The sequence below is a fragment of the Pristiophorus japonicus genome, chromosome 18 (assembly GCF_044704955.1).
Source record: "Pristiophorus japonicus isolate sPriJap1 chromosome 18, sPriJap1.hap1, whole genome shotgun sequence".
Classification (NCBI taxonomy): Eukaryota; Metazoa; Chordata; class Chondrichthyes; family Pristiophoridae; genus Pristiophorus; species Pristiophorus japonicus.
Window position 1 is genome coordinate 107412586 of NC_091994.1, and position 22201 is coordinate 107434786.

A 22201-nucleotide genomic window follows, 5' to 3' on the forward strand; every position below is an offset into this window, starting at 1 on the left:
AACTGGGGAGGGGGAGAGAGAGACTGCAACACAATGCAAACTGGGGAGGAGGAGAGAGACACTGCAACACTGAATGCAACCTGGGGAGGTTACAGCACTGAATGCAAACTGGGGAGGGTGGGAGAGACGCTGCAATGCTGAATGCAAACTGGGGAGGGGAGGGTGGGAGAGGCTGCAACACTGAATGCAAACTGGAAAGGCGGGAGAGAGAGGCTGCAACGCTGAATGCAAGCTGTGGGGAGGCTGCAATAGTCACTGCAAACTGGGAAGGGAGATGCTAAACGATGCACACAATGGGGTGAAGGAAAGACTGAACTGGGAGCCAGGTGCTGAATTTACTGCAAGCTAGATGCTGCATTTACTAAGGTTAAACTGGGACCTAGATGCTGCATTTACTCATCATCATCATAGGCAGTCCCTCAGAGTCGAGGATGATTTGCTTCCACACTAAAAATGAGCTCTCAGGTGACACAAGAGTCTAATGCAGGACCTACAGTCTCTAACAGGTGGGGCAGACAGTGGTTGAAGGAATGGGTGGGTGGGGAGCCTGGGTTGCCGTACTCTCCTTCTGCTGTCTACGCCTGGCTTCAGCTTGCTCTCGGCGAAGAGACTCAAGGTGTTCAGCGCCTTCCCGGGTGCTTTACCTCCACTTTGGGCAATCTTGGGCCAGCGATTCCCAGGTGTCGGTGGGGATGTTACATTTTTTCAAGGAGGCTTTGAGGGTGTCCTTGAAGAGTTTCCTCTGCCCATCTGGGGCTCGCTTGCTGTGTCGGAGCTCCGAGTAGAGTGCTTGTTTTGGGAGGCTCGTGTCAGGCATGCGGACGATGTGGCCCGTCCAGCAGAGCTGATAAAGCGTGGTCAGTGCTTCGATGCTGTGGATGTTGGCCTGAGCGAGAACACTGACGTATTGTCACTGACGTGACAATCTCCAGGCCAGATCTAAGGTCATCCCACCCTCCGTCATCGAATTACAGTACGTAGACCTTTACCGAGGCGTACGAGAGCGTGGATCTTACACTAAACATCTGTAAGACAAAGGTCCTCCACCAACCTGCCCTCGCCACACAGCACTGCCCCCCGGTTATCAAAATCCACGATGAGGCCTTGGACAACGTGGACCATTTTCCATACCTCGGGAGCCTACTGTTAACAAGGGCAGACATCGACGACGAGGTCCAACACCACCTTCAGTGTGTCAGCACATCCTTCGGTCGTCTGAGGAAGAGAGTGTTTGAAGACCAGGATTTCAAACCTGGCACCAAACTCATGGTCTACAGAGCAGCAGTGATACCCGCCCTTCTATACGGCTCAGAGACATGGACTATGTACAGCAGGCACCTCAAAACACTGGAGAAATACCACCAACACTGCCTCCGCAAGATCCTGCAAATCTACTAGCAGGATAGGTGCACCAACGTCAGTGTCCTCGCTCAGGCCAACATCCCCAGCATCGAAGCATTGCATATACTGGGGTTAAACTGGGAGCTAGATGCTCCACATACTAGGTTAAACAGAGTAAATCACCAAACTGGGAACGAAATGCTACATTTACTGCGGTTAAACAGGGAACTAGATGCTACACATACTAAACAGAGAGTAAGTCACCAAACTGGGAGCTAGATGCTGTATTTACAAGGATTAAGCAGTGAATATATTGTTAGAGGTTAAATAAATATTGAACTGGGGGGGGGGGGTTAATAAAAAGGGGAAAAAAGCTAATTGCATTTATATAAAGAAAGACTTGCATTTATACAGCAACTTTTGTGACCTCAGGACATCCCAAAGTGTTTACAAGCAATAAAGTATTTTTGAGGTGCAGTCAATGTAGTGCTTTATCACACCTTCAGAATGTCTCCAAGCACTTTAAGAATCAACCAATTACTTTTCAAGCGCAGTGACGGTTGCAAACATGGCAGTTAGTTTGCTCACAGCAAGGTCCTACAACAGCAGATTATCACAAGATAATCTATTTTTGGTTGTGCTGTTTGAGATAGAAATGTTGGGCAGGATGGTGGAAAATTCTGCTCTTCAAATAGCGCCATGGGAACTTTTATATCCACCTGAGCAGACAGAGTAGCTTCAATTTAATTTCTCCTCCAATACATGGCACCAATGATGATGTGCACCCTCAGTGCCGCATAGAAATAGCAGCCTATATTATATGGCTAAATCCATAGTGGAACTAGAACCCACAATCTTCCAACTCAGACACGAGTGCTACAAACTCAATTGTGGCTCAGTGGGCAACACTCTCGCTTCTGAGTCAGAAGGTTGTGGGTTCAAGTCCCACTCCAGAGACTTGAACACAAAGGCTGACATTCCAGTGCAGTGCTGAGGGAGTGCTACACTGTCAGAGGTGCTGTCTTTCAGAGGAGATGTTAAAATGAGGCCCCGTCTGCCCTCTCAGGTGGATGTAAAAGATCCCCTGGCACTATTTCAAAGAAGAGCAGGGGAGTTATCCCCGGTGTCCTGGCTAATATTTATCCTTCAATTAACATCGCTAAAACAGATGATCGGGTCATTATCACATTGCTGTTTGTGGGAGCTTGCTGTGCACAAATTGGCTGCCATGTTTCCTACGTTACAAAAGTGACTATACTTCAAAAGTACTTCATTGGCTGTAAAGCGCTTTGGGACATCCTGAGGTCATGAAAGGCGCTATATAAATGCAAGTCTTTCTTTCTTATAAGACACGAATGCGAACACTACTGCTTAAATACTGAATATTTTATTCCAAAACAGAATGAATTACCTGGGGTTAAATACTGAGTAAATGGGGAGCTTGGAATTAAATGCTTAATATGCTTCAGATAGTGAATGTATTGAGGTCTGGAATTAAACAATGAGGATATGGGGATTTAAATGCAGAATATACTAGGGTTAAACACTTAATGCACTGGGGGTTGAATAAGGAGTAGGCAAGGATTAAATATTGAATAAACTGGGTCAAATTGGTGGTGGAACGTGTGAAAGCTTGAATAAAAAGGCTATTTGGCTCAATAAGCACACTCCTTCCACAGTTCAAAAACCTCAGTTTCCTTTCTTGACAAATAATGATCCTATTCCTTTTTGAAGTTAGCATCTGCCTCAAAATGCGCTATTCTTTGTGGTAATTTGGTCCAGATATCCTCTATCTTATGGAGGAAAGATTCACATAATTTTAACATTTAATTACTGATTGAATGGCCTTGAAATTAGAACTTAAATACTAAATAAACTGAAAGACAGGGAGAGGATTTAAGACTAAATAAATTGGAGCGAGAAAGGCAATAAAGTGGGGAAGACAGGAATTAAACATTTCGGTTTGATGATAGTGGTGTGACCCAGTGTCTCCTTATGGGTTTGATAAGAAGAGACGTACTGAAGGGTGACCAGTGTCCAAGTACCTGCAGCTCATCAAGCCTTCAAGAGAGGAGTGGTAGCATTCCTGCCACTGAGTCAGAAGATGAAGGGTTCATAAGAACATAAGAAATAGGAACAGGAGTAAACCATTTGGCTCCTCGAGCCTGCTCCGCCATTCAATAAGATCATGGCTGATCTGACTTTGGCCTCAACTCCACTTCCCTGCCCGCTCTCCATAACCCTTGACTCCCTTATCATTCAAAAATATGTCTATCTCCAACTTAAATATATTCAATGACTCAGCATCCACAGCTCTCTGGAGCAGGGAATTCCAAAGATTCACGACTCTCTGAGAGAAGAAATTCTTCCTCATTTCCGTTTTAAATGGGCAACCTCTTATACTGAAACTATGCCCCCCTAGTTCTCGATTCCCCCACGAGGGGAAACATCCTCTTCGCATCTACCCTGTCAAGCCCTCTCAGAATCTTATACGTTTCAATACGGTCACCTCTCATTCTTCTAACCTTCAATGAGTACAGGCCCAACCTGTTCAACCTTTCTTCATAAGACAACCCCTTCATCTCAGGAAGCAACCTTGTGAACCTTCTCTGAACAGCCTCCAATGCAAGTATATCCCTCCTTAAATAAGGAGACCAAAAGCCCCACCTCAGACTGCCCCAGCAGGTGGAGCCTATAACATGATCTCTAAATACGGAATCGCTCGATCCAGTGAGGTACTCACCTCTGCATAGAGTGACCGCTGGCTCTGTGGTAGTATTTCCGACTGAATCAGAAGACTTGGGTTCGGGCACCACTGCAGAAAGCTCTGAATAATGGGTTGACGTCCAATGAAGGTACTTGTGTCCAATGGGTGCAGGTGGCCCTCTTCATTGTAAAGGGTAGGTGGGGCCCTTCAGCCAAGTTTGCCGCCCCTCCTGGGACAAGGCACTCCAAGGATAAAAACTGAGAGGAAAAAAGTAAGTGCAGAAGAATCTCATGTGAATATGTGTGGCTCATAAGTTAAGGCCTGCCCCAAAGCAGAACACAAGACTGACTATCTTTCTCACTAACTGGTTCATAGGAACAGGAGGAGGTCATTCAGGCCCTCGAGCCTATTCCGCCATTCAATTAGATCATGGCTGATCTGTACCTTTACCCGACTCTGTTCCATTTCCCTTGATACCCTTGCCCAATAAAAATCTGGCGATCCCAGAGTTGAAAGTTTCAATTGACTCAGAATCCACAGCCTTTTGGGGAGAGAATGCCAGATTTCCACTACTCATTTTGGAAAAAGTGCTTCCTGATTACACTCCTGAATGGCCTAGCTCTAATTTTAAGATTAAGCCCCCTTGTTCTGGATTCCTCTACCAAAGGAAATAGCTTCCCTATCGAATTCCTTTATCATTTTAAACACTTCAACCATCTAAACTCAATAGAATAATACAAGCCAAACCTGCCATCACAATTTAACCCTTGGGTTTTGGTGAACTGTACTCATTGTGTACTGAGCAATATATCCTTCCTGAGGTGTGGTGCCCAAAACTGAGCACAGTACTCTAGATGGAGTACTCTCGATCAGGCCAACAGCACCAGCATCGAAGCACTGACCACACTCGACCAGCTCCGTTGGGCGGGCCATATTGTTCGCATGCCCGACATGAGACTCCCAAAGCAAGCGCTCAACTCGGAACTCCTACTCCTGGGGCAAGCGAGCCCCAGGTGGGCAGAGGAAATATTTCAAAGCCTCCTTGATAAAGTGCAACATCCCAACCGACACCTGGGAGTCCCTGGCCAAAGACCGCCCTAAATCTCAAAGAAGAGCATCCAGGAGGGCGCTGAGCACCTCGAGTCTTGTCGCCGAGAGTATGCAGAAACCAAGCGCAGGCAGTAGAAGGAGCGTGCAGCAAACCAGTCCCACCTACCCTTTCCCTCAGCCACTGTCTGTTCCACCTGTGACAGAGACTGTTATTCCCATATTGGACTGTTCAGTCACCCGAGAACTCACTTTTAGAGTGGAAGCAAGTCTTCGGCGATTCCGAGGGACTGCCTATGATGATGATGATAGAGCAGTAATAGACCAAGGCTTTGTATAACTGAAGCATACTTCCTCACTTTTGAATTTCAATCCCTTTGCGATAAAGGTCAGCATTCCATTTACCATTTTGTACCTGTATGCTAGCTTTTAGTGATTTGTGTTCACAGAAACCTAAATCTCATGGTTCCTTCATAGCTCCTAATCTCTCACCATTAAGAAAGTATTCTGATTTGTCTTTTTTGGATCCAAAGTGGATGACCTCACACCCTCACACTCCCCATATTAAACTTAATCTGCCTCAGTTTTGCCCACTCACTTCATCTGTCGGTGCCCCTTTGTAACTTTCTGTTGCCATCTATACAACTTACTGTGCCTCGTAACTTAGTGTCATCTGCAATATTGGATAGACAACTCGTTATTCCTTCATCCAAGTCATTGATATAAATGGTGAAAAGCTGAGGCCCCAGGACAGACCCCTGGGAAACATCACTTGTCCCGTTCCCCTTTAGCCCTACTCTCCCTCTCCTAGCCCCCAACCAATGTCACACTTCTAGATGTGACCCTCACGGCTAAAGGGATCAAGGGCTATGGAGAGAAAGCAGGAATGGGATACTGAAATGCATGATCAGCCATGATCATATTGAATGGTGGTGCAGGCTCGAAGGTCCGAATGGCATACTCCAGCACCTATTTTCTATGTTTCAATGTTTCTATTTCTTTCATTCATGATATTTTTGTTCTATTGTCTTGTGGACTTGTTAAGCAAGCAATGTTACTCCATTTTACCTTGCTACATAAATAGAACTACATAGAATGTACAACACAGAAGCAGACCATTTGGTCCAACTGGCACATGCTGGTGTTTATGCTCCACATGAACCTCCTCCCACCCCTCTTTCCTTTCTCCCTTATGTGTTTATCCAGCTTCCCCATAAATGCATCTCTGCTATTCACCTCAACCACTCCCTGTGGTAGCGAGTTCCGCATTCTAACAACTCCCTGGGTAAAGAAGTTTCTCCTGAATTTCTGATTGGATTTATTACTGACTATCTTATTATTTATGGCGGAAATCTCAGCAGGTCAGGCAGCATCTGTGGAGGCCCTTTGTCATCGACCCGAAACGTTAACTTTGTTTCTCTCTCCACAGATGCTGCCTGACCCGCTGAGATTTCCAGCATTTTCTGTTTTTATTCTAGATTCCAGCATCCACAGTATTTTGCTTTTTTATTATGTATGGCCCCTAGTTTTAGTCTTCACCACAAGTGGAAACATCTTCTCTACACCCACGCTATCAAATCCTATCATAATCTGGGAGCTGGGTTCACCTTGCAAGATCACAAGATAATTATGGATCAGAAAGCCCATTTAGCCCATATTAGTTCATCCATCCAGAACAACCTGCCAGGAATGCAACTAGTAGTTTCTTAGAGTCATAGGGGTGAAAATTGCCCTGTTTTGCGACGTCCATTAGCACCCCAGTAGTGCCCCGTCCCAAGAGGAAGTGGACCACGCGAGATTGGACTCCACTTCCTTTGAGGTAACCACAATTTCGCAGCCGGGGCGGGACTTCCGCACCGGGCGCAGGATGTCCCGCCCCAAGTCGGTTACCGCCCCCAATCGGGGCACTGGGGAATTTCTACCCCCTTAGAGTCACAGAAATGTACGGCACAGAAGGAGGCCATTCATTCCAGTGTGTCCGTGCCAGCCAAAACAGCCATCCAGCCTAATCCCACTGTTCAGTTCTTGGTCAGTAGCCTTGTAGGTTACGGCACTTCAAGCGCATACCCAAGAACATTTCGGCTGTGAGTTCCAGACCCCCACCACCCTCTAATCCTTCTACCAATTACTTTAATGTACTTCAATGTATTTTGCCTCCACCGCTTTGCTTTGCAGTTCACGTCAAGTGATCAGCATTCTCAGTATGAAGAAAAATCTCCTGACTCCAGTCCTACAGTTACATTTTGCTAGTTTGAACCTATATTCCCCCTTGTCCTACCCCATAATTTGAAATAATATTCCATACAACTCAGACTAATGGAATGAAAGTTATCTTTGTGTGCTGGCTGTACAGGTTATGTGTGAAATAAAATGAGTTTGGGCATCAGCCTACAGTACAAAACTGACTTTAATTTGTCTCTCACACAGAAAGGCCACAGGATGTCTGGTATGGGAAGAGGAAACAGGTTACATTCGTGCAGTTGAGGGTGCTCTTTGGAGGTTGGGGCCAGGATGGAGTTCCACTCCCTCGCACTAACAGCCCTCACTTTCATGAGCACAGAAAATGAAAAACCAAAGTAATTTCTGGTTTATCTTAAAATAAAGATTAGAAAGTTTCTATACTTTGAAGAAAATAGTGGCATGAATGTAAAAGCTGCCTGTACCCATGTGGATGGAATATTTTGCCCTAATATCGCAGTACATCCTTTTAAAATTACGGGGCCGAAATTGACCCTTTTTTGTGCCTTGTTAGTGCTGTCGGGAGGTGCTAATGGGGAGCAATTGCCTTTTCGCACAGGGGCGATTTGAAGTTCACGCCGCGCCCCGTGATTTGCGCCCCGCACCGACCCTATTGCACCCCACGGGGGAAATTGCCCCGCGGGGCACGAGGCTGGTGCGGACCAACGTCCGCTCCACCTGGGGCGCCCCTTAAAGGGGAGGCCATGTGCGCCCCAGGCTGCCATTTTATTTTTCTTTGTCGGCCGACTCTTCCATCGGCCCAACAATGACGGCCCTTGTCTCGACTGGGCCGCCACCCTGTAGCCCAGCACTCCTCTTTGGGTGCCGGGCCTTTAGCCCGGTTGAGATTGTCCCTTGGTGGCCCAGTGGTGGCCACCACAGGGCCTGCAGAGTCCGCAGCGGCTCTCCCCTTTAACTGAAGGGGAGGCGGCTTTATGGCACGTTGGCATCCGCGTAGCGCTGACCTCATCAGCACCACGCTAATGTCTCGAGAGCGCCCCTGAAATGGTGCGAAGCACCTGATACAGTGCTCTGCCTCTTTTGAAGTGGGCAAAGGGCAATTTTGGCTCCTATGTGTCCCTCGCTGACACGGCCAGCATTTATTGCCCTATCCTAATTGACCTGTGATGGTGGTGGTGGACCTTCTTCTTAAAAGCAGTTTGATACAACTAACTGGCTTGCTAGACCACTTCAGAGGGCAGAGTAGGGGCAATGGCATTGTTGTGGGACTGGAGTCACATACAGGACCTACTGGATACGGGGCTCAGAAGAGCCGAGGGCCCAGAGGCAGCACGGGCCCAGCCCACACTGCGATATGTGCGCGCACTAGGTCCGTGCAGCAGAGCAGGTCTCCAGTCATCCTGGTTCAACCCTTGCTACTGGATAAAGACCTGGCTCTGTCAAGCCCCGTGCGGTGGCTGGTGTGCAACGGTCACCACACGTTAAAAAAAATCCACGCACAGGCATCTTCCACCCCCTCAATTGGAGTTCAGGACTGGAACATCGGGTCCTTCATTGAAACATCTGTGAACTCTCGTGGAAGCAAGTCATCCTCGTTCGAGGGACCGCCTATGAATGACTACTGGATAAAGACAGCAGGTTTTCTTCCCTAAAGGATATTAGTGAACCAGTTGGGTTTTTGCAACAATCTGATGGCTACATAGTAATTACACTGATGGTCGATTTTTTTTTAAACTCGCAATCTACCATGGTAGGATTTAAATTCATATCAGTCAAGGCCTCTAGATTATGAATCCAGTAACATAATGGAATGGAAATGAAAACTGGGAGAGGTGTTTAATGGGTGGCCAGGCCAATAATGTGTGTTTTACGCTTTCATCTAAAGCCAAAATTAGCCTCTTAGTCTCTTCAAGTCTGCTTGGTCCGGTACCTCACCTAGAGGTGGATTTACCCACTAAACCATTGGACGACCTCACTATCCATTCATGCTTTATAGTTGGATGTAATCTAAAATTTATTTGGTCTACGTTGTTGGAAAATATAAATCTGTTTTACCCTGAATACATTGCATTTGCAGTACTGTAAACCTTGGACACATCCGTATAAATGTGCTCCTTTTCCTCATCAGTTATTCCAGTTTGGAAATGCAAGTGTGTGTGGATGTAAAGTGTAGAGAGGAATAGGCAAGACTGTGGTGCTCTCATAAGGCCAAATGACCTACAGTACTCAAGATTAACGGTCACGTGGGTGAGGTACCAGTGATTATGGAACTGCACCACAGCAAGAGCCAGAACCTTCAGGAGAGGAGGGGTTATAATTGGGAGAAGATGGAAACGTGTAGTGTGTGCTAAATTAATTGTCGTGCTGAAGACTTATGCTCCAGAACTAGCCTCTAGCCTAGCTGTTCCAATACAGATACAACACTGGCATCTACCCGACAATGTAGAAAACTGCCCGGGTATGTCCTGTCCACAAAAAGCAGGACAAATCCAATCTGGCCACTTACCGCCCCATCAGTTTACTTTCAATTATCAGCAAAGTAATGGAAGGTGTCGTTGACAGTGCTATCAAGTGGCACTTACTCACAAATAACTTGTTCGCCGATGCCCAGTTTGGGTTCCGCTAGGCCCACTTGGCACCAGACCTCATTGCAGCCTTCGTCCAAACATGGACAAACATGAATTCCAGAGGTGAGGAGAGAGTGACTGCCCTTGACATCAAGGCAGTATTTAACCAAGTGTGGCATCAAGGGGAAAACTCTCCATTGGCTGGATTCATACCTAGCACAAGGAAGATGGTTGTGATGGTTAGAAGTCAATCATTCCAGCCCCAGGACATGCAGGAGTTCCTCAGGGCAGTGTCCTAGGCCCAACCATCTTCAGCTGCAATGACCTTCCCCCCCACCATAAGGTCAGAAGTGGGGATATTCACTGATAATTGTACAGTGCTCAGTTCCATTCGCAACTGCTCAGAAAATGAAGCATCCATGCCCGCATGCAGCAAGACCTGGACAACATTCAGGCTTGGGCTGATAAGTGGCAAGTAACATTCGCGCCACACAAGTGCCAGGCAATGACCATCTCCAACAAGCAAAAATCTAACCACCTCCCCTTGTTATTCAATGGTATTACCATCACCAAATGCCCCACCATCAACATTCTGGGGGTCGCCACTGACCAGAAGCTTAACTGGACCAACCACATAAATACTGTGGCTACAAGAACAGGTCAGAGGCTGGGTATTCTGTGGCGAGTGTCTCACCTCCTGACTCCCCAAAGCCTTTCCACTATCTACAAGGCACAAGTCAGGAGTGTGATGGAACACTCTCCACTTGCCTGGATGAGTGCAGCTCCAACAACACTCAAGAAGCTCAACACCATCCAGGCCTGCTTGATTGGCACCACCTTCAACATTCACTCCCTCACTTGGCTGCAGTGTCCACCATCTACAAGATGCAATGCAGCAACTCGCCAAGGCTTCTTCGGCACTCGCCAAGGCTTCTTCGGCAGCACCTCCCAAACCCGTGACCGCCACCACCTAGAAGGACAAGGGCAGCAGGCACATAGGGAACACCACCACCTCCACGTTCCCCTCCAAGTCACGCACCACGCTGACGTGGAAATATATTGGCCGTTCCTTCATCGTCACTGGGTCAAAATCCTGGAACTCCCTCCCTAACAGCATTGTGGTAGTGCCTTCATCACACAGACTGCAGCGGTTCACGAAGGTGGCTCACTACCACCTTCTCAAGGGCAACTAGGGATGGGCAATAAATGCTGGCCTTGCCAGTGATGCCCAGATCCCAGGACGAATAAAAAAAACCTTGCATTTATATAGCGCCCTTTACGACCACCTAATGTACCAAAGCACTTTACAGAAGTATTTTTTTGAAGGGTAGTCACTGTTGTAATTATCGTTAGTAAATGTCATTTGTTTATCAGTTCCAATGCTACCTTGACTGGAAATCCAAATGATTTTTTGTGATTACTTTAATAAAATAATTACATGCAGTTAATATATTTCATGTAAAATGAAAGAAGATAAACAACAACAATGCTGCACTTAAAAAAAATTACATATATTGTCAGTTCCGTGCAACAATCAAATCAGTCCATGTGGAACCTTAGCTGTACCAATAAAGTAAGGCCATTGAAGAATATTGTCCTCTTTGCAGCAAAATCATAAATGCTGTTATAAAGAACCTCTTTATGATTTTGCTGCACATTTTGCACAAAGGAAATCTTCCCATAAGTATCCAAGAAAATGTTACTGACAGTTTATGACAGCAATTGTGACTGCTCAAGAGGAGTGCTCAGTTTAGCCCTGATGTCCTGGGAGAACTGAGGATAACAAAAGGCTTATATTTGCAAACACTCCCTTTGGAGAATTAGAAACTGAAGCGACCAGTGTCGGTTGCTTTTCCGCTCTCCACAGGGTGCTGGGCCTTGCTGAGGTTCAGTCCCACACAAGCACTGACAGACCTCCAGTACTTTCCCCAAGTGGCCATTTTTCATGATTGAACCTCGACAGCAGCAACAGCTTGCATTTATATCACGTCGTTAATGTAGAATGACGTCCAACGATGCTTCACAAAGGAGAAATAGATGCTGCGCAAAAGTGGAATAGTTAGGAAAGGTGACGGTTGAATCCCAGGGTTTGAGGAAGCTTTTAAAGGTAGGGACAGAGGTAACAATGTGGAAAGATTTAGGAAGTGAGTTCCTGAGAGTAGGGCCAAGACACCTTGAGGATCTGCTACTGATGCTGGAACATAGGAACAAGAAGAGGCCATTCAGCCCCTCGAACCTGTTCTGCCATTCAATAAGTTCACGGCAGATCTGTATCTTAACTCCATTTACCCACCTTGGTTCCATATTCCTTAATACCCTTGCCGAATAAAAAAATCTCAATTTTGTAATTTTCAATTGACTCCCAGCCTCAACAGCTTTTTGAGTTGCAGATTTCCATCATGCTTTATGTTATATATGCAGACTATGAATGTACTCTCTGTGTAGTCACTGTGTGGTTGCATAAGATGGAGACTTGTTTACCTGATGTACTATCAATAAGGTTTACACTGTGTATATACTATGCTGGCACCACTAGAGGGTGCAACTGGTGGAGACTGGGGGGTTTCCTGCCCTGGTAGCAGGGCCCAGTATAAAAGGCTGCCCACCATGCTTGTGCCTCACTCTGGCGTTTGGAATAAAGGACCAAGGTCACTACAGTTTGAGTACAACACATTGCCTCATGGAGTCATTCATAAGTACATCACAGACATAATACTTTATATGAGGAGGTTCTTCCTGGCATCACTTCTAATTTCAAATTTTAAAGTTATAATTTTAATTCTAATTTTAAGATTATACCCCCTTGTTTTGGACTCCCCCACTGGAGGAAATAGTTTCTCTCTATCTACCCTACCAAATCCTTTAATCATCTTAAACATCTCAATCATAACACCCCTTAAACTTCTGTACTTGAGGGAATACAAGCCTGGACTAAGGTATGATTCTGATGAATCTGCTCTACATCCTCTCCAAGACCAGTATATCCGAGAGTGGAAAAGGTGATGGTGGTGGGAGGTGGGGGTTGCGATTCCACAGTAGACCAGTATTGGGGGAGCAAAGGCTGAAAGAAATTGTGTTAAGCAAGACTTTGGAACGGGCTGTTATTAAGAATGAACATTTTAAACACGATGCATTGTGAGACAGCAAGCGAATGGAGGTCATTGTGAATTGTTTTCACATCAGGATGGGGTGGCAAAGTATGAAATGAATTGTAATTTCTGAAGGATGCCACTCTGAGGGCTGCTAAGGAAAGCATTGGAGTAATAAAGTCTAAAGGTAACAAAAGTGAGAATGTGCTTCAAATGGTAGTGGGAGTGAAGCGGGGGTGCTGCTCAGTGAGTAGGCATTCAGTGCCAATGGGCTATTTGACTGTGAGGAGGCCGTGTCTAGTCCCGTCCTTGTTTGGAGTCTACATTTGCACACGCTTCATCAAGTTGGGGTGTGGGCGGGGAAAGCACAGGATAATAACCTGGAGTGGCGACGTTGGCTTATGTTTTTTTTTTTGGAAATTCGTAGCCAATCGTTCCAATTCTTTGTCAAATCACAAACGCCAGAGGTCACCTTGCACACATCAAGGATCACTCTGCGCCAATGCTCTTAGCCAAAAGGCCTAGAGCCACTGCACCGTTCCTGGAAGTACTGCAATACCAGGTTCGTGCCATGGAGGTGGATGGGTCAGGCCCCCCACACACCTCCGTGGAGGTGGATGGGTCAAGCCACCCCACCCACCTCCTATATATGTTGTTATGCCTCCCGCGTCATGTGGTCCCCCAGGAAATTGTAGAACCTTTGCTTTTGCTGCAGCTGACATCAGCTAACCAAGCATCCTCTTGGTCTTTATGGCTCAATACCACACTAGCATACACATTTATGCATTGAACCATCAGTGGAGCAAGAAATAGCTCATGGAAGGTGTGCAAGTTTGTGTTTTGATCTGAGGAGCTGGCAGATACTAAGAAAAGTCTCATTTTTTTCTTTTGGTAATTCCTTGGAGTCGTCTTTTAAAGAAAGAAGGACTTGCATTTATATAATGCCTTGTATGACCACCAGATGTCCCAAAGCGCTCTACAGTTAATGAAGTGCAAGTCACTGTGGTAAAGTAGGAAACATGCAAATATCTGCACAGCAAGCTCCCATGAACAGCAATGTGATAATGACCAGATAATCTGTTTCAGTGATGTTCATTGAGGGATAAATATTGGCCCCAGGACACCGGGGATAACTCCCCTGCTCTTCTTTGAAGTAGTGCCATGGGATCTTTTACATCCATCTGAGAGAGCAGCCGGGGCCTCGGTTTAACGTCTCATCCGAAAGACGGCACCTCCGACAGTGCAGCGCTCCCTCAGCACTGAACTGGAGTGTCACCCTAGATTTTTGTGCTCAGATCTCTGAAGTGGAACTTTGAACCCATAACCTGCTGACTCAGAGACTACTGAGTCTACTGGGTGCTACCCACTGAAGCACTGGCTGACACTTAGAAGAAAGAATGCACATATTTATAGTGCCTTTTACATCTTCAGGATGTGCCAAAGTAATTAACATGCAAGGAATTATTTTGAAGGGAAACACAACAGCCAATGTGTGCATAGCAAGATCCCATAGACAGCAAATAAGATTATCGATCAGTTAACCAGTTTTGGTGGTGGTGGTTGAAGGGTAAATATTGGACAGATCACTGGGAGAACTCCCCTTTAGATAGTGCCGTGGGATCTTTTACCTGAACAGGCGGATGTACCCTCAGTTTAACGTCCCATCTGAAAGATGGCATCTCTAATAATGCAGCACTCCCTCAGTATTGCATCGTGGTGTCAGACTACATTATTTATTTAATAAATAAAAGGAAGGAAATACAGCAGAACAAAAGCTAGCAAACTTTCCTGTTTGAAAGAAAACATATCAATTTAGAAGTGGAAAAGGTGAGTTAGTGATTGTACAGCATTTTTGGACGACCAGCATTGTGTGTTGGCGTGTGCTTCAGGAACATTTCTCGGTTTCCATTATACGTCTTCTCGTCACAATCTATTGATTGCTACTTTTTTTAGCTTACAAATTTGATGTGATAATGAAATGACAACGCTGCAATGTAAAATAAATGTTTAAAATGAATAGCTCTTTCAAAATATTACTGTGCTCAAATAGTGCACAGCGAGCATGCTGCCACAGTTATCCAGATTATTGGAAATCTCAGATCTTCCAAGATTTCAAAACAACGCTACAGAGCACTCACCCTGTGTTTGCACATTTAGGTAATAAGCATAGCCATGGTTTAATACCTGTAAGAACTCGAGTCGACATAAACATGCACTGTACTTCAACGTTCATTGTGAGGGGAGCACAAGTTTATGTCTCATAACGTCTTTATAATGTTAAGTTAGCCAGTTAAGCCAAAAGCAATTTCAGTTAAACACTATTCATTTGGGAGATATGGGCTTACAATGAGCTTTTACCATCACCTTGGAGACTTTTCTGCCTCGAGGCGCCTTCAGCAACCTGCAGACAGTGCTGTTCCCATAGGAAAGACAGAGACAGAGAAACCTTTATTAACATAATGACACTTAATTTCATATGCTAAAAATGTGGGGAGGAAAAAAAACAATTTCAAACATAGTTACTTCCACTAATATTTCCTTAACATACTTTCCTCACATCACTACACAAGTTTGAGATTTTTAACTCGTAAGGCGATATACCATTGTGCAAAAAAAGCTTTTTTGTAAGGAATATTGCTAGCTGCAGGGTGCAGAGGGTGCTCAGAGGCAGATGCTGTTTAGTTGGTAAAAGCTCATTAAAACAGGCAATATTAGTCTTTGGCTTATTTTTGAATTTATTTCCAATTTTAATTTGCTGCTTTCTGTTTAATCAGAATGTATAGTGGAGCATGTAACTGACTGTGCAATAAATCATGAAATCTCTGTACAGGGTAAACATAGAATCATAGAAAATAGGTGCAGGAGTAGGCCATTCAGCCCTTCGAGCCTGCACCGCCATTCAACAAGATCATGGCTGATCACCCACCCCAGCACCTCCCCCCCCGCGCCCCCTCCACACCCACCGACCCCCCCAGCCGCAAGGACCACATCCAACTCCCCCTACCCCCGAACACATCCACTGAACTGGCATCAACAACTCTCCACGGCAGGGAACCCCACAGGCCAACAACTCCCCGAGTGAAGAAGTCTCTCCCATCCCAGCCCCAAACAGCCCACCCCCCCATCCCAAGAGCGTGCCCCCCCCCACCGGGTTCCGGACCCACCCAACACCAGGAACACTCCCCCCGCCTTGTCTGTCAGAATCCTTCCCAAATGCCGAACACCCCCGGATGTCGAGCCCCCATCCCCGGCCACCCCGGAGCCACGCCCCCGCGACGCCAACCACACCACATCCACCAACCGCCATCTGCACAGTCAACCCGTCCACCCCACTCTGAACACTCCCCGCACCGAGGCACAGAGCCCCCAGGCCCACCCCTCCAACATACTTCACCCCCCCAGACCTCCGCTGCAATATGGCCCCTCCTGTCCCCCACCCTGGGTTTCTCCGCCCCCCACCTCCACCCCATCCCCCGCCCCCGTCTCCCCTCAACATCCCTCTGCCTCCCCACAGAGGCTCCCATCTTGGGGGCGGTAACCTTCTGGGGCAGGGAATTTTAGCCCCCAGCGTGGAAGTCCTGCTCCTGCCGCAGAATTGGCCTTACCACCCCTCAATGGAAGCGGAGTGCAATTTCCCACACTCCACTTCCTTTGGGGGCAGTTACCAGGGCACGACTGGATGCTCCTGTGACAGTTTGAACAGGTGCTCTCCACTCTCTGTCCTGTGACAGTGGGAACTGGTGCTCTCCACTCTCTGTCCTGCGACAGTTTGAACTGGTGCTCTCCACTCTCCCGTCCTGTGACAGTGGGAACTGGTGCTCTCCACTCTCCCGTCCTGTGACAGTGGGAACTGGTGCTCTCCACTCTCCCATCCTGTGACAGTGGGAACTGGTGCTCTCCACTCTCCCGTCCTGTGACACTGGGAACTGGTGCTCTCCACTCTCTGTCCTGTGACAGTTTGAACTAGTGCTCTCCACTCTCTGTTCTGTGACAGTGGGAACTGGTGCTCTCCACTCTTCCGTCCTGTGACAGTGGGAACTGGTGCTCTCCACTCTCTGTCCTGTGACAGTGGGAACTGGTGCTCTCCACTCTCCCGTCCTGTGACAGTGGGAACTGGCGCTCTCCACTCTCTGTCCTGTGACAGTGGGAACTGGTGCTCTCCACTCTCCCGTCCTGTGACAGTGGGAACTGGTGCTCTCCACTCTCCCATTCTGTGACAGTGGGAACTGGTGCTCTCCGCTCTCTGTCCTGTGACAGTGGGAACTGGTGCTCTCCACTCTCTGTCCTGTGACAGTGGGAACTGGTGTTCTCCACTCTCCCGTCCTGTGACAGTGGGAACTGATGCTCTCCACTCTCCCATCCTGTGACAGTGGGAACTGGTGCTCTCCACTCTCTGTCCTGTGACAGTGGGAACTGGTGCTCTCCACTCTCTGTCCTGTGACAGTGGGAGCTGGTGCTCTCCACTCTCCCATCCTGTGACAGTGGGAACTGGTGCTCTCCACTCTCTGTCCTGTGGGGAACTGGTGCTCTCCACTCTCTGTCCTGTGACAGTGGGAACTGGTGCTCTCCACTCTCCCATCCTGTGACAGTGGGAACTGGTGCTCTCCACTCTCTGTCCTGTGACAGTGGGAACTGGTGCTCTCCACTCTCTGTCCTGTGATAGTGGGAACTGGTGCTCTCCACTCTCCCATCCTGTGACAGTTTGAACTAGTGCTCTCCACTCTCCCGTCCTGTGACAGTGGGAACTGGTGCTCTCCACTCTCTGTCCTGTGACAGTTTGAACTGGTGCTCTCCACTCTCTGTGGTACTTACTTATCAGTACATGATTATATTGTATTGTGGGATCTGTAAGATTTCATTAGTCCGATTGGAAGCTCTCGAGAAGTAGCTACTCTTATAAGCAGCTCTGTTTAAAAAAAAAAGCTGATAAACTCATATTATACCGTTGAATGAAATACTTATCATAAGAAGAGACTTGAGATACTGGGATCGTTTCCACCGGAAAAGACAAGGTTAAGAGGGAATTTAATAGAAGTTTTTAAAATTATGAAAGGTTTTGATAGAACGAATAGGGAAAGGCCATTTCTTCTGGTTGGGGAGTCAGTACTGAGGGGCCATCAATTTAAAATGTTCACTAAGATTGTGAGAAACGTTAGGAGAAATTTCTTCAGGCAGCGAGTTATTAGTGCATGGAGTGCTTTGCCAAAGGAAATAGTTGCAGCAAAGACCGATGCAACTTTTAAGGAAAGAGTAAATAAGCTTTGGATGCAGTGGAAGATACAAGCCATGGGGAGAGAGTGAGGCAGTGGGATTTGTTTATCGCCAATGTCGACTTCCGTGCTAAAAACCTGTAGGCTAAAGACCCAGCAAGTGCGAGAAGACAGCTCACACAGAATCGATAAAAAAATTTCTCATTTTGAAAGTAAATTTAATCAAAGTAAATTTAATAGACCAAATATTGACTGCAATAGGGAATGGGAGGGTTGTAATTGATAAGCTTGTTCCTCAGGATACAGAAGGAAATTTCAGTGTAGTTTCATAATTGCAGCCAAAATTCTGAAACTCTCAGATCAGTGTGGGGGACAACCAATATTACAATATTTTAATTTGTGAAATAACGCTTGGGTTCAAATGATTCCCATTTAAGACAATTAAACAGGCCCTTAATTACCTTTCTTTCCACAGAATTTAACATTACTTTCTCCCATTGTTAGATTTCCCCGTGCCATGGACCATTCTTCTACCAAGAGGACACACAGTTGACCTGCTTACTGGCCCCTTCCAATGCTACATTTAATCACTAAAAGGCTTTTATGTTATTTCAACAACATGCATTTATATAGTGCCTTTAATGTAGAAAAACGTCCCTAGCCTCTTCATAGAAAGAAAAAAAGAAAGTAAGACTTGCATTTATATAGCGCCTTTCATGACCACCAGACATCTCAAAGCGCTTTACAGCCAATGAAGTACTTTTTACTTCTGGTTCCTCTGACTCCAACCAACTTGTGCACAGCAAGCTCCCACAAACAGCAATCTGATAATGACCAGATAATCTGTTTTTTGTTATGTTGATTGAGGGATAAATATTGGCCAGGACACCAGGGATAACTCCCTTGCTCTTCTTCGAAATAGTGACATGGGCGAGAGAGAGAGAGCAGACGGGGCCTCCGTTTAATATCTCAGCCAAATGACAGCACCTCTAACAGTGCGGCGCTCCCTCAGCACTGCACTGGAGTGTCAGCCTAGACTTATGAGCTCAAGTTCCTGGAGTGGGACTTGAACCCACAACCTTCTGACTCAGAGGCGAGACTCGGAGAAGTGCAAGAATGTGAAAAATGGACACTGAACCAAAGAAGGAGATATTAGGAGGTATGACCAAAAGCAAGGTCAAAGAGGTGGTTTTCAAGAAGGGTCTTAAAGGTGAGGGAGATGGAGATGGAGAGCGGTTTAAAAGGGAATGCCAGACTGTAGGGCTTATGTGGCTAATGGTGGGGGCAGAGGGAGAGGGGCACACAAGTAGCTGGAATCAGAGGAACCAGAAGTTCATGAGGGGGGTTGTAGAACCAGAAATATGGAAGGGCGAGGCCATGGGGGGATTAAAGGACAGCTGTTGGCACACATATGGCTCTCCTGTTGTGATGTATTTGCTTCATGGATTCTTTGCTTAAGAATTCATAGCAGCACATTGCTATTAAGAACTAGTTGGTTTATTAGCAAAAGGTTTAACAATCACACTACACATTACCGGTTCATCCACCAGGCTCACAGCCACCTGCCTCATCGTGGATCCCCGAAATCCAACTGGCTGGGGTTTTATTGAGTCTTGTGAACATCACATGACTGACTAAGCTACTCCCAACTCAACAGCTCCACAAACCCATGAGCATTCTCGCAGGTGCCTACATTACACCCGTCATCAGATGCACATTGAAATATGAAACAAACAATTTATCTATTCCTGCAGCAGTGGGGATTCACTTTGTTGTGGGTTTTTGCGAGCTGATGCCTGTTGAACACTTCTGACTGGCATATGATGGAGAACGGCACTGTATGGAAATGTAAACAGTGCCAGGAGGTGCAAGGAGCACTGCTCTCCCGAAACTGAAACATCGCATAGTCTAGTCTCAAACCTCCGTTCTGAGGGACTTCTGCATTGTCAGAAGTGCTGCCTTTTGGATTAGAGGTTAAATCTGCTCGTTCAGGACATAAAAAAGATCCCGAGGCATTTTTTGGAAAATTAGCAGGAAGTTTTCCAATTGGCTTAGCCAGCCGTCAACCCTCAATTAACACCAGAAAAACAGATTGATTGGTCGTTCATCTCACTGCGGTTTGTGTGTACATTTGCTCCTGTGCTGGTGTACAAGAAAAAGTTATTACACTTCTGTAATATATTTGCTTCGTGGGTTCTTTGCTTAAGAATTCATAGCAGCACATTGCTATTAAGAACTAGTTGGTTTAATAGCAAAGGTTTAACAATCACACTACACATTACCAGTTCATCCAACAGGCTCACAACCACCTGCCTCATCGTGGATCCCCTGAACCCAACTGGCTGGGGTTTTATTGAGTCTTGTGAACATCACATGACTGGCTAAGCCACTCACAACTCAACAGCTCAACCAACCTGTGAGCATACTCATAGTTGCATACATTACAACGTCAAAAGTAATTCACTGGCTACAAAGCATTTTGGGATGTCTTGAACAGATAACATGAGGTGCAATATAAATCCAAGTTCTTTTTCCTCATCTGAGGTAGTGTGTGAAACCAACCCCATAACAACTCTGTCCTTGTGGGGAATCCTAGCCTCTGCTCTCTACCTCTCCCCAACAGCATGGCCAAGATTGGGAATTCACCTCACGGAGAATTGCAGTTATGGACTCACTTTGCCACATCAGGGCATCAATGCAACCCACCACCATCTATGTAGCCCAATTTAAGTCAGCTTAAAGAATCTTCCTGCATTTTTAATTAATTGAGGATTACTGAAGTACCATTTCATCACAATAAGGCAGATCAGTGCTCTTGCTGGAATCATTTAGCACTGTGCAGCTCCCACCTTTACTCTGCGATCCAGACCATTATCTCACGCTCCTTACCCTCATTTCATAAAGCATTTTGAAAGAAAGAAGAAAAGAAAGACTTGCATTTATATAGCGTCTATCACCTAGCACTTTACAGCCAATTAAGTACTTTTGAAGTGTAATCGCTGTAGTAATGTAGGAAATGCGGCAGCCAATTTGCGCACAGCAAGCTCCCACAAACAGCAATGTGATAATGACCAGATTATCTGTGTTTTTGTTATGCTGATTGAGGGATAAATATTGGCCGGAACACCGAGGATAACTCCCCTGCTCTTCTTTGAAATAGAGCCATGGAATCTTTTACGTCCACTTGAAAGAGCAGACGGGGCCTCGGTTTAATGTCTCATCTGAAAGACGGCACCTCCGACAGTGCAGCGCTCCCTCAGAACTGCACTGGGAGTGTTAGCCTAGATTTTTGTGCTCAAGTACTTGGAGTGGGACTTGAACCCACAACCTTTTGACTCCGAGGCGAGTGTGCTACCCACTGAGCCACAACTGACATTTTGTAGCAGAATACCAAGGCCATATTAAATATGAGAGTTGTTTATTGAATGTAGCAGTAATCCTGGCATAAAGACCGTAGATATAATAACACAACCTGCCAGTACTGACCATCGCATGTTAGTCGCAGCAATACACTAATGATTTAGAATTGAGCCTGCATTAAGAGGTCACCCGTCCATAAAGACCAATTAAACGCAGTCCCGAAGGTCATTATCCAAAAGTGTCACTGTAGATAAATGAACTCTCACCTCAGACACTTTCAATACGTGGTGCGAGCTTCTAGCCTTGAGCTGTCTTCAGGCATGCAGTTAACAAAAATAAGGCACATTGGACAAGATAAATGGCACAGTTGAATACTGATAAACCCCAAACCATTCTGCCAGGAATGTAGTGCTTGGATCAGGATCTTACTATTTACAAACTCCAGATGGGTAAGTCTTTGCGCCACAGTGTGTCTCATTCATAGACAGTCCCTGCAATCTAAAAGTGAGTTCTTAGGTGACTGTACAATACGGGAATTACAGTCTCTGTCACAGGTGGGACAGATAGTAGTTGAGGGAAAGAGTGGGTGGGGAGTCTGGTTTGCCGCACGCTCCTTCCGCTGCCTGCGCTTGGTTTCTGCATGCTCTTGGCGACGAGACTCGAGGTGCTCCCGGATGCACT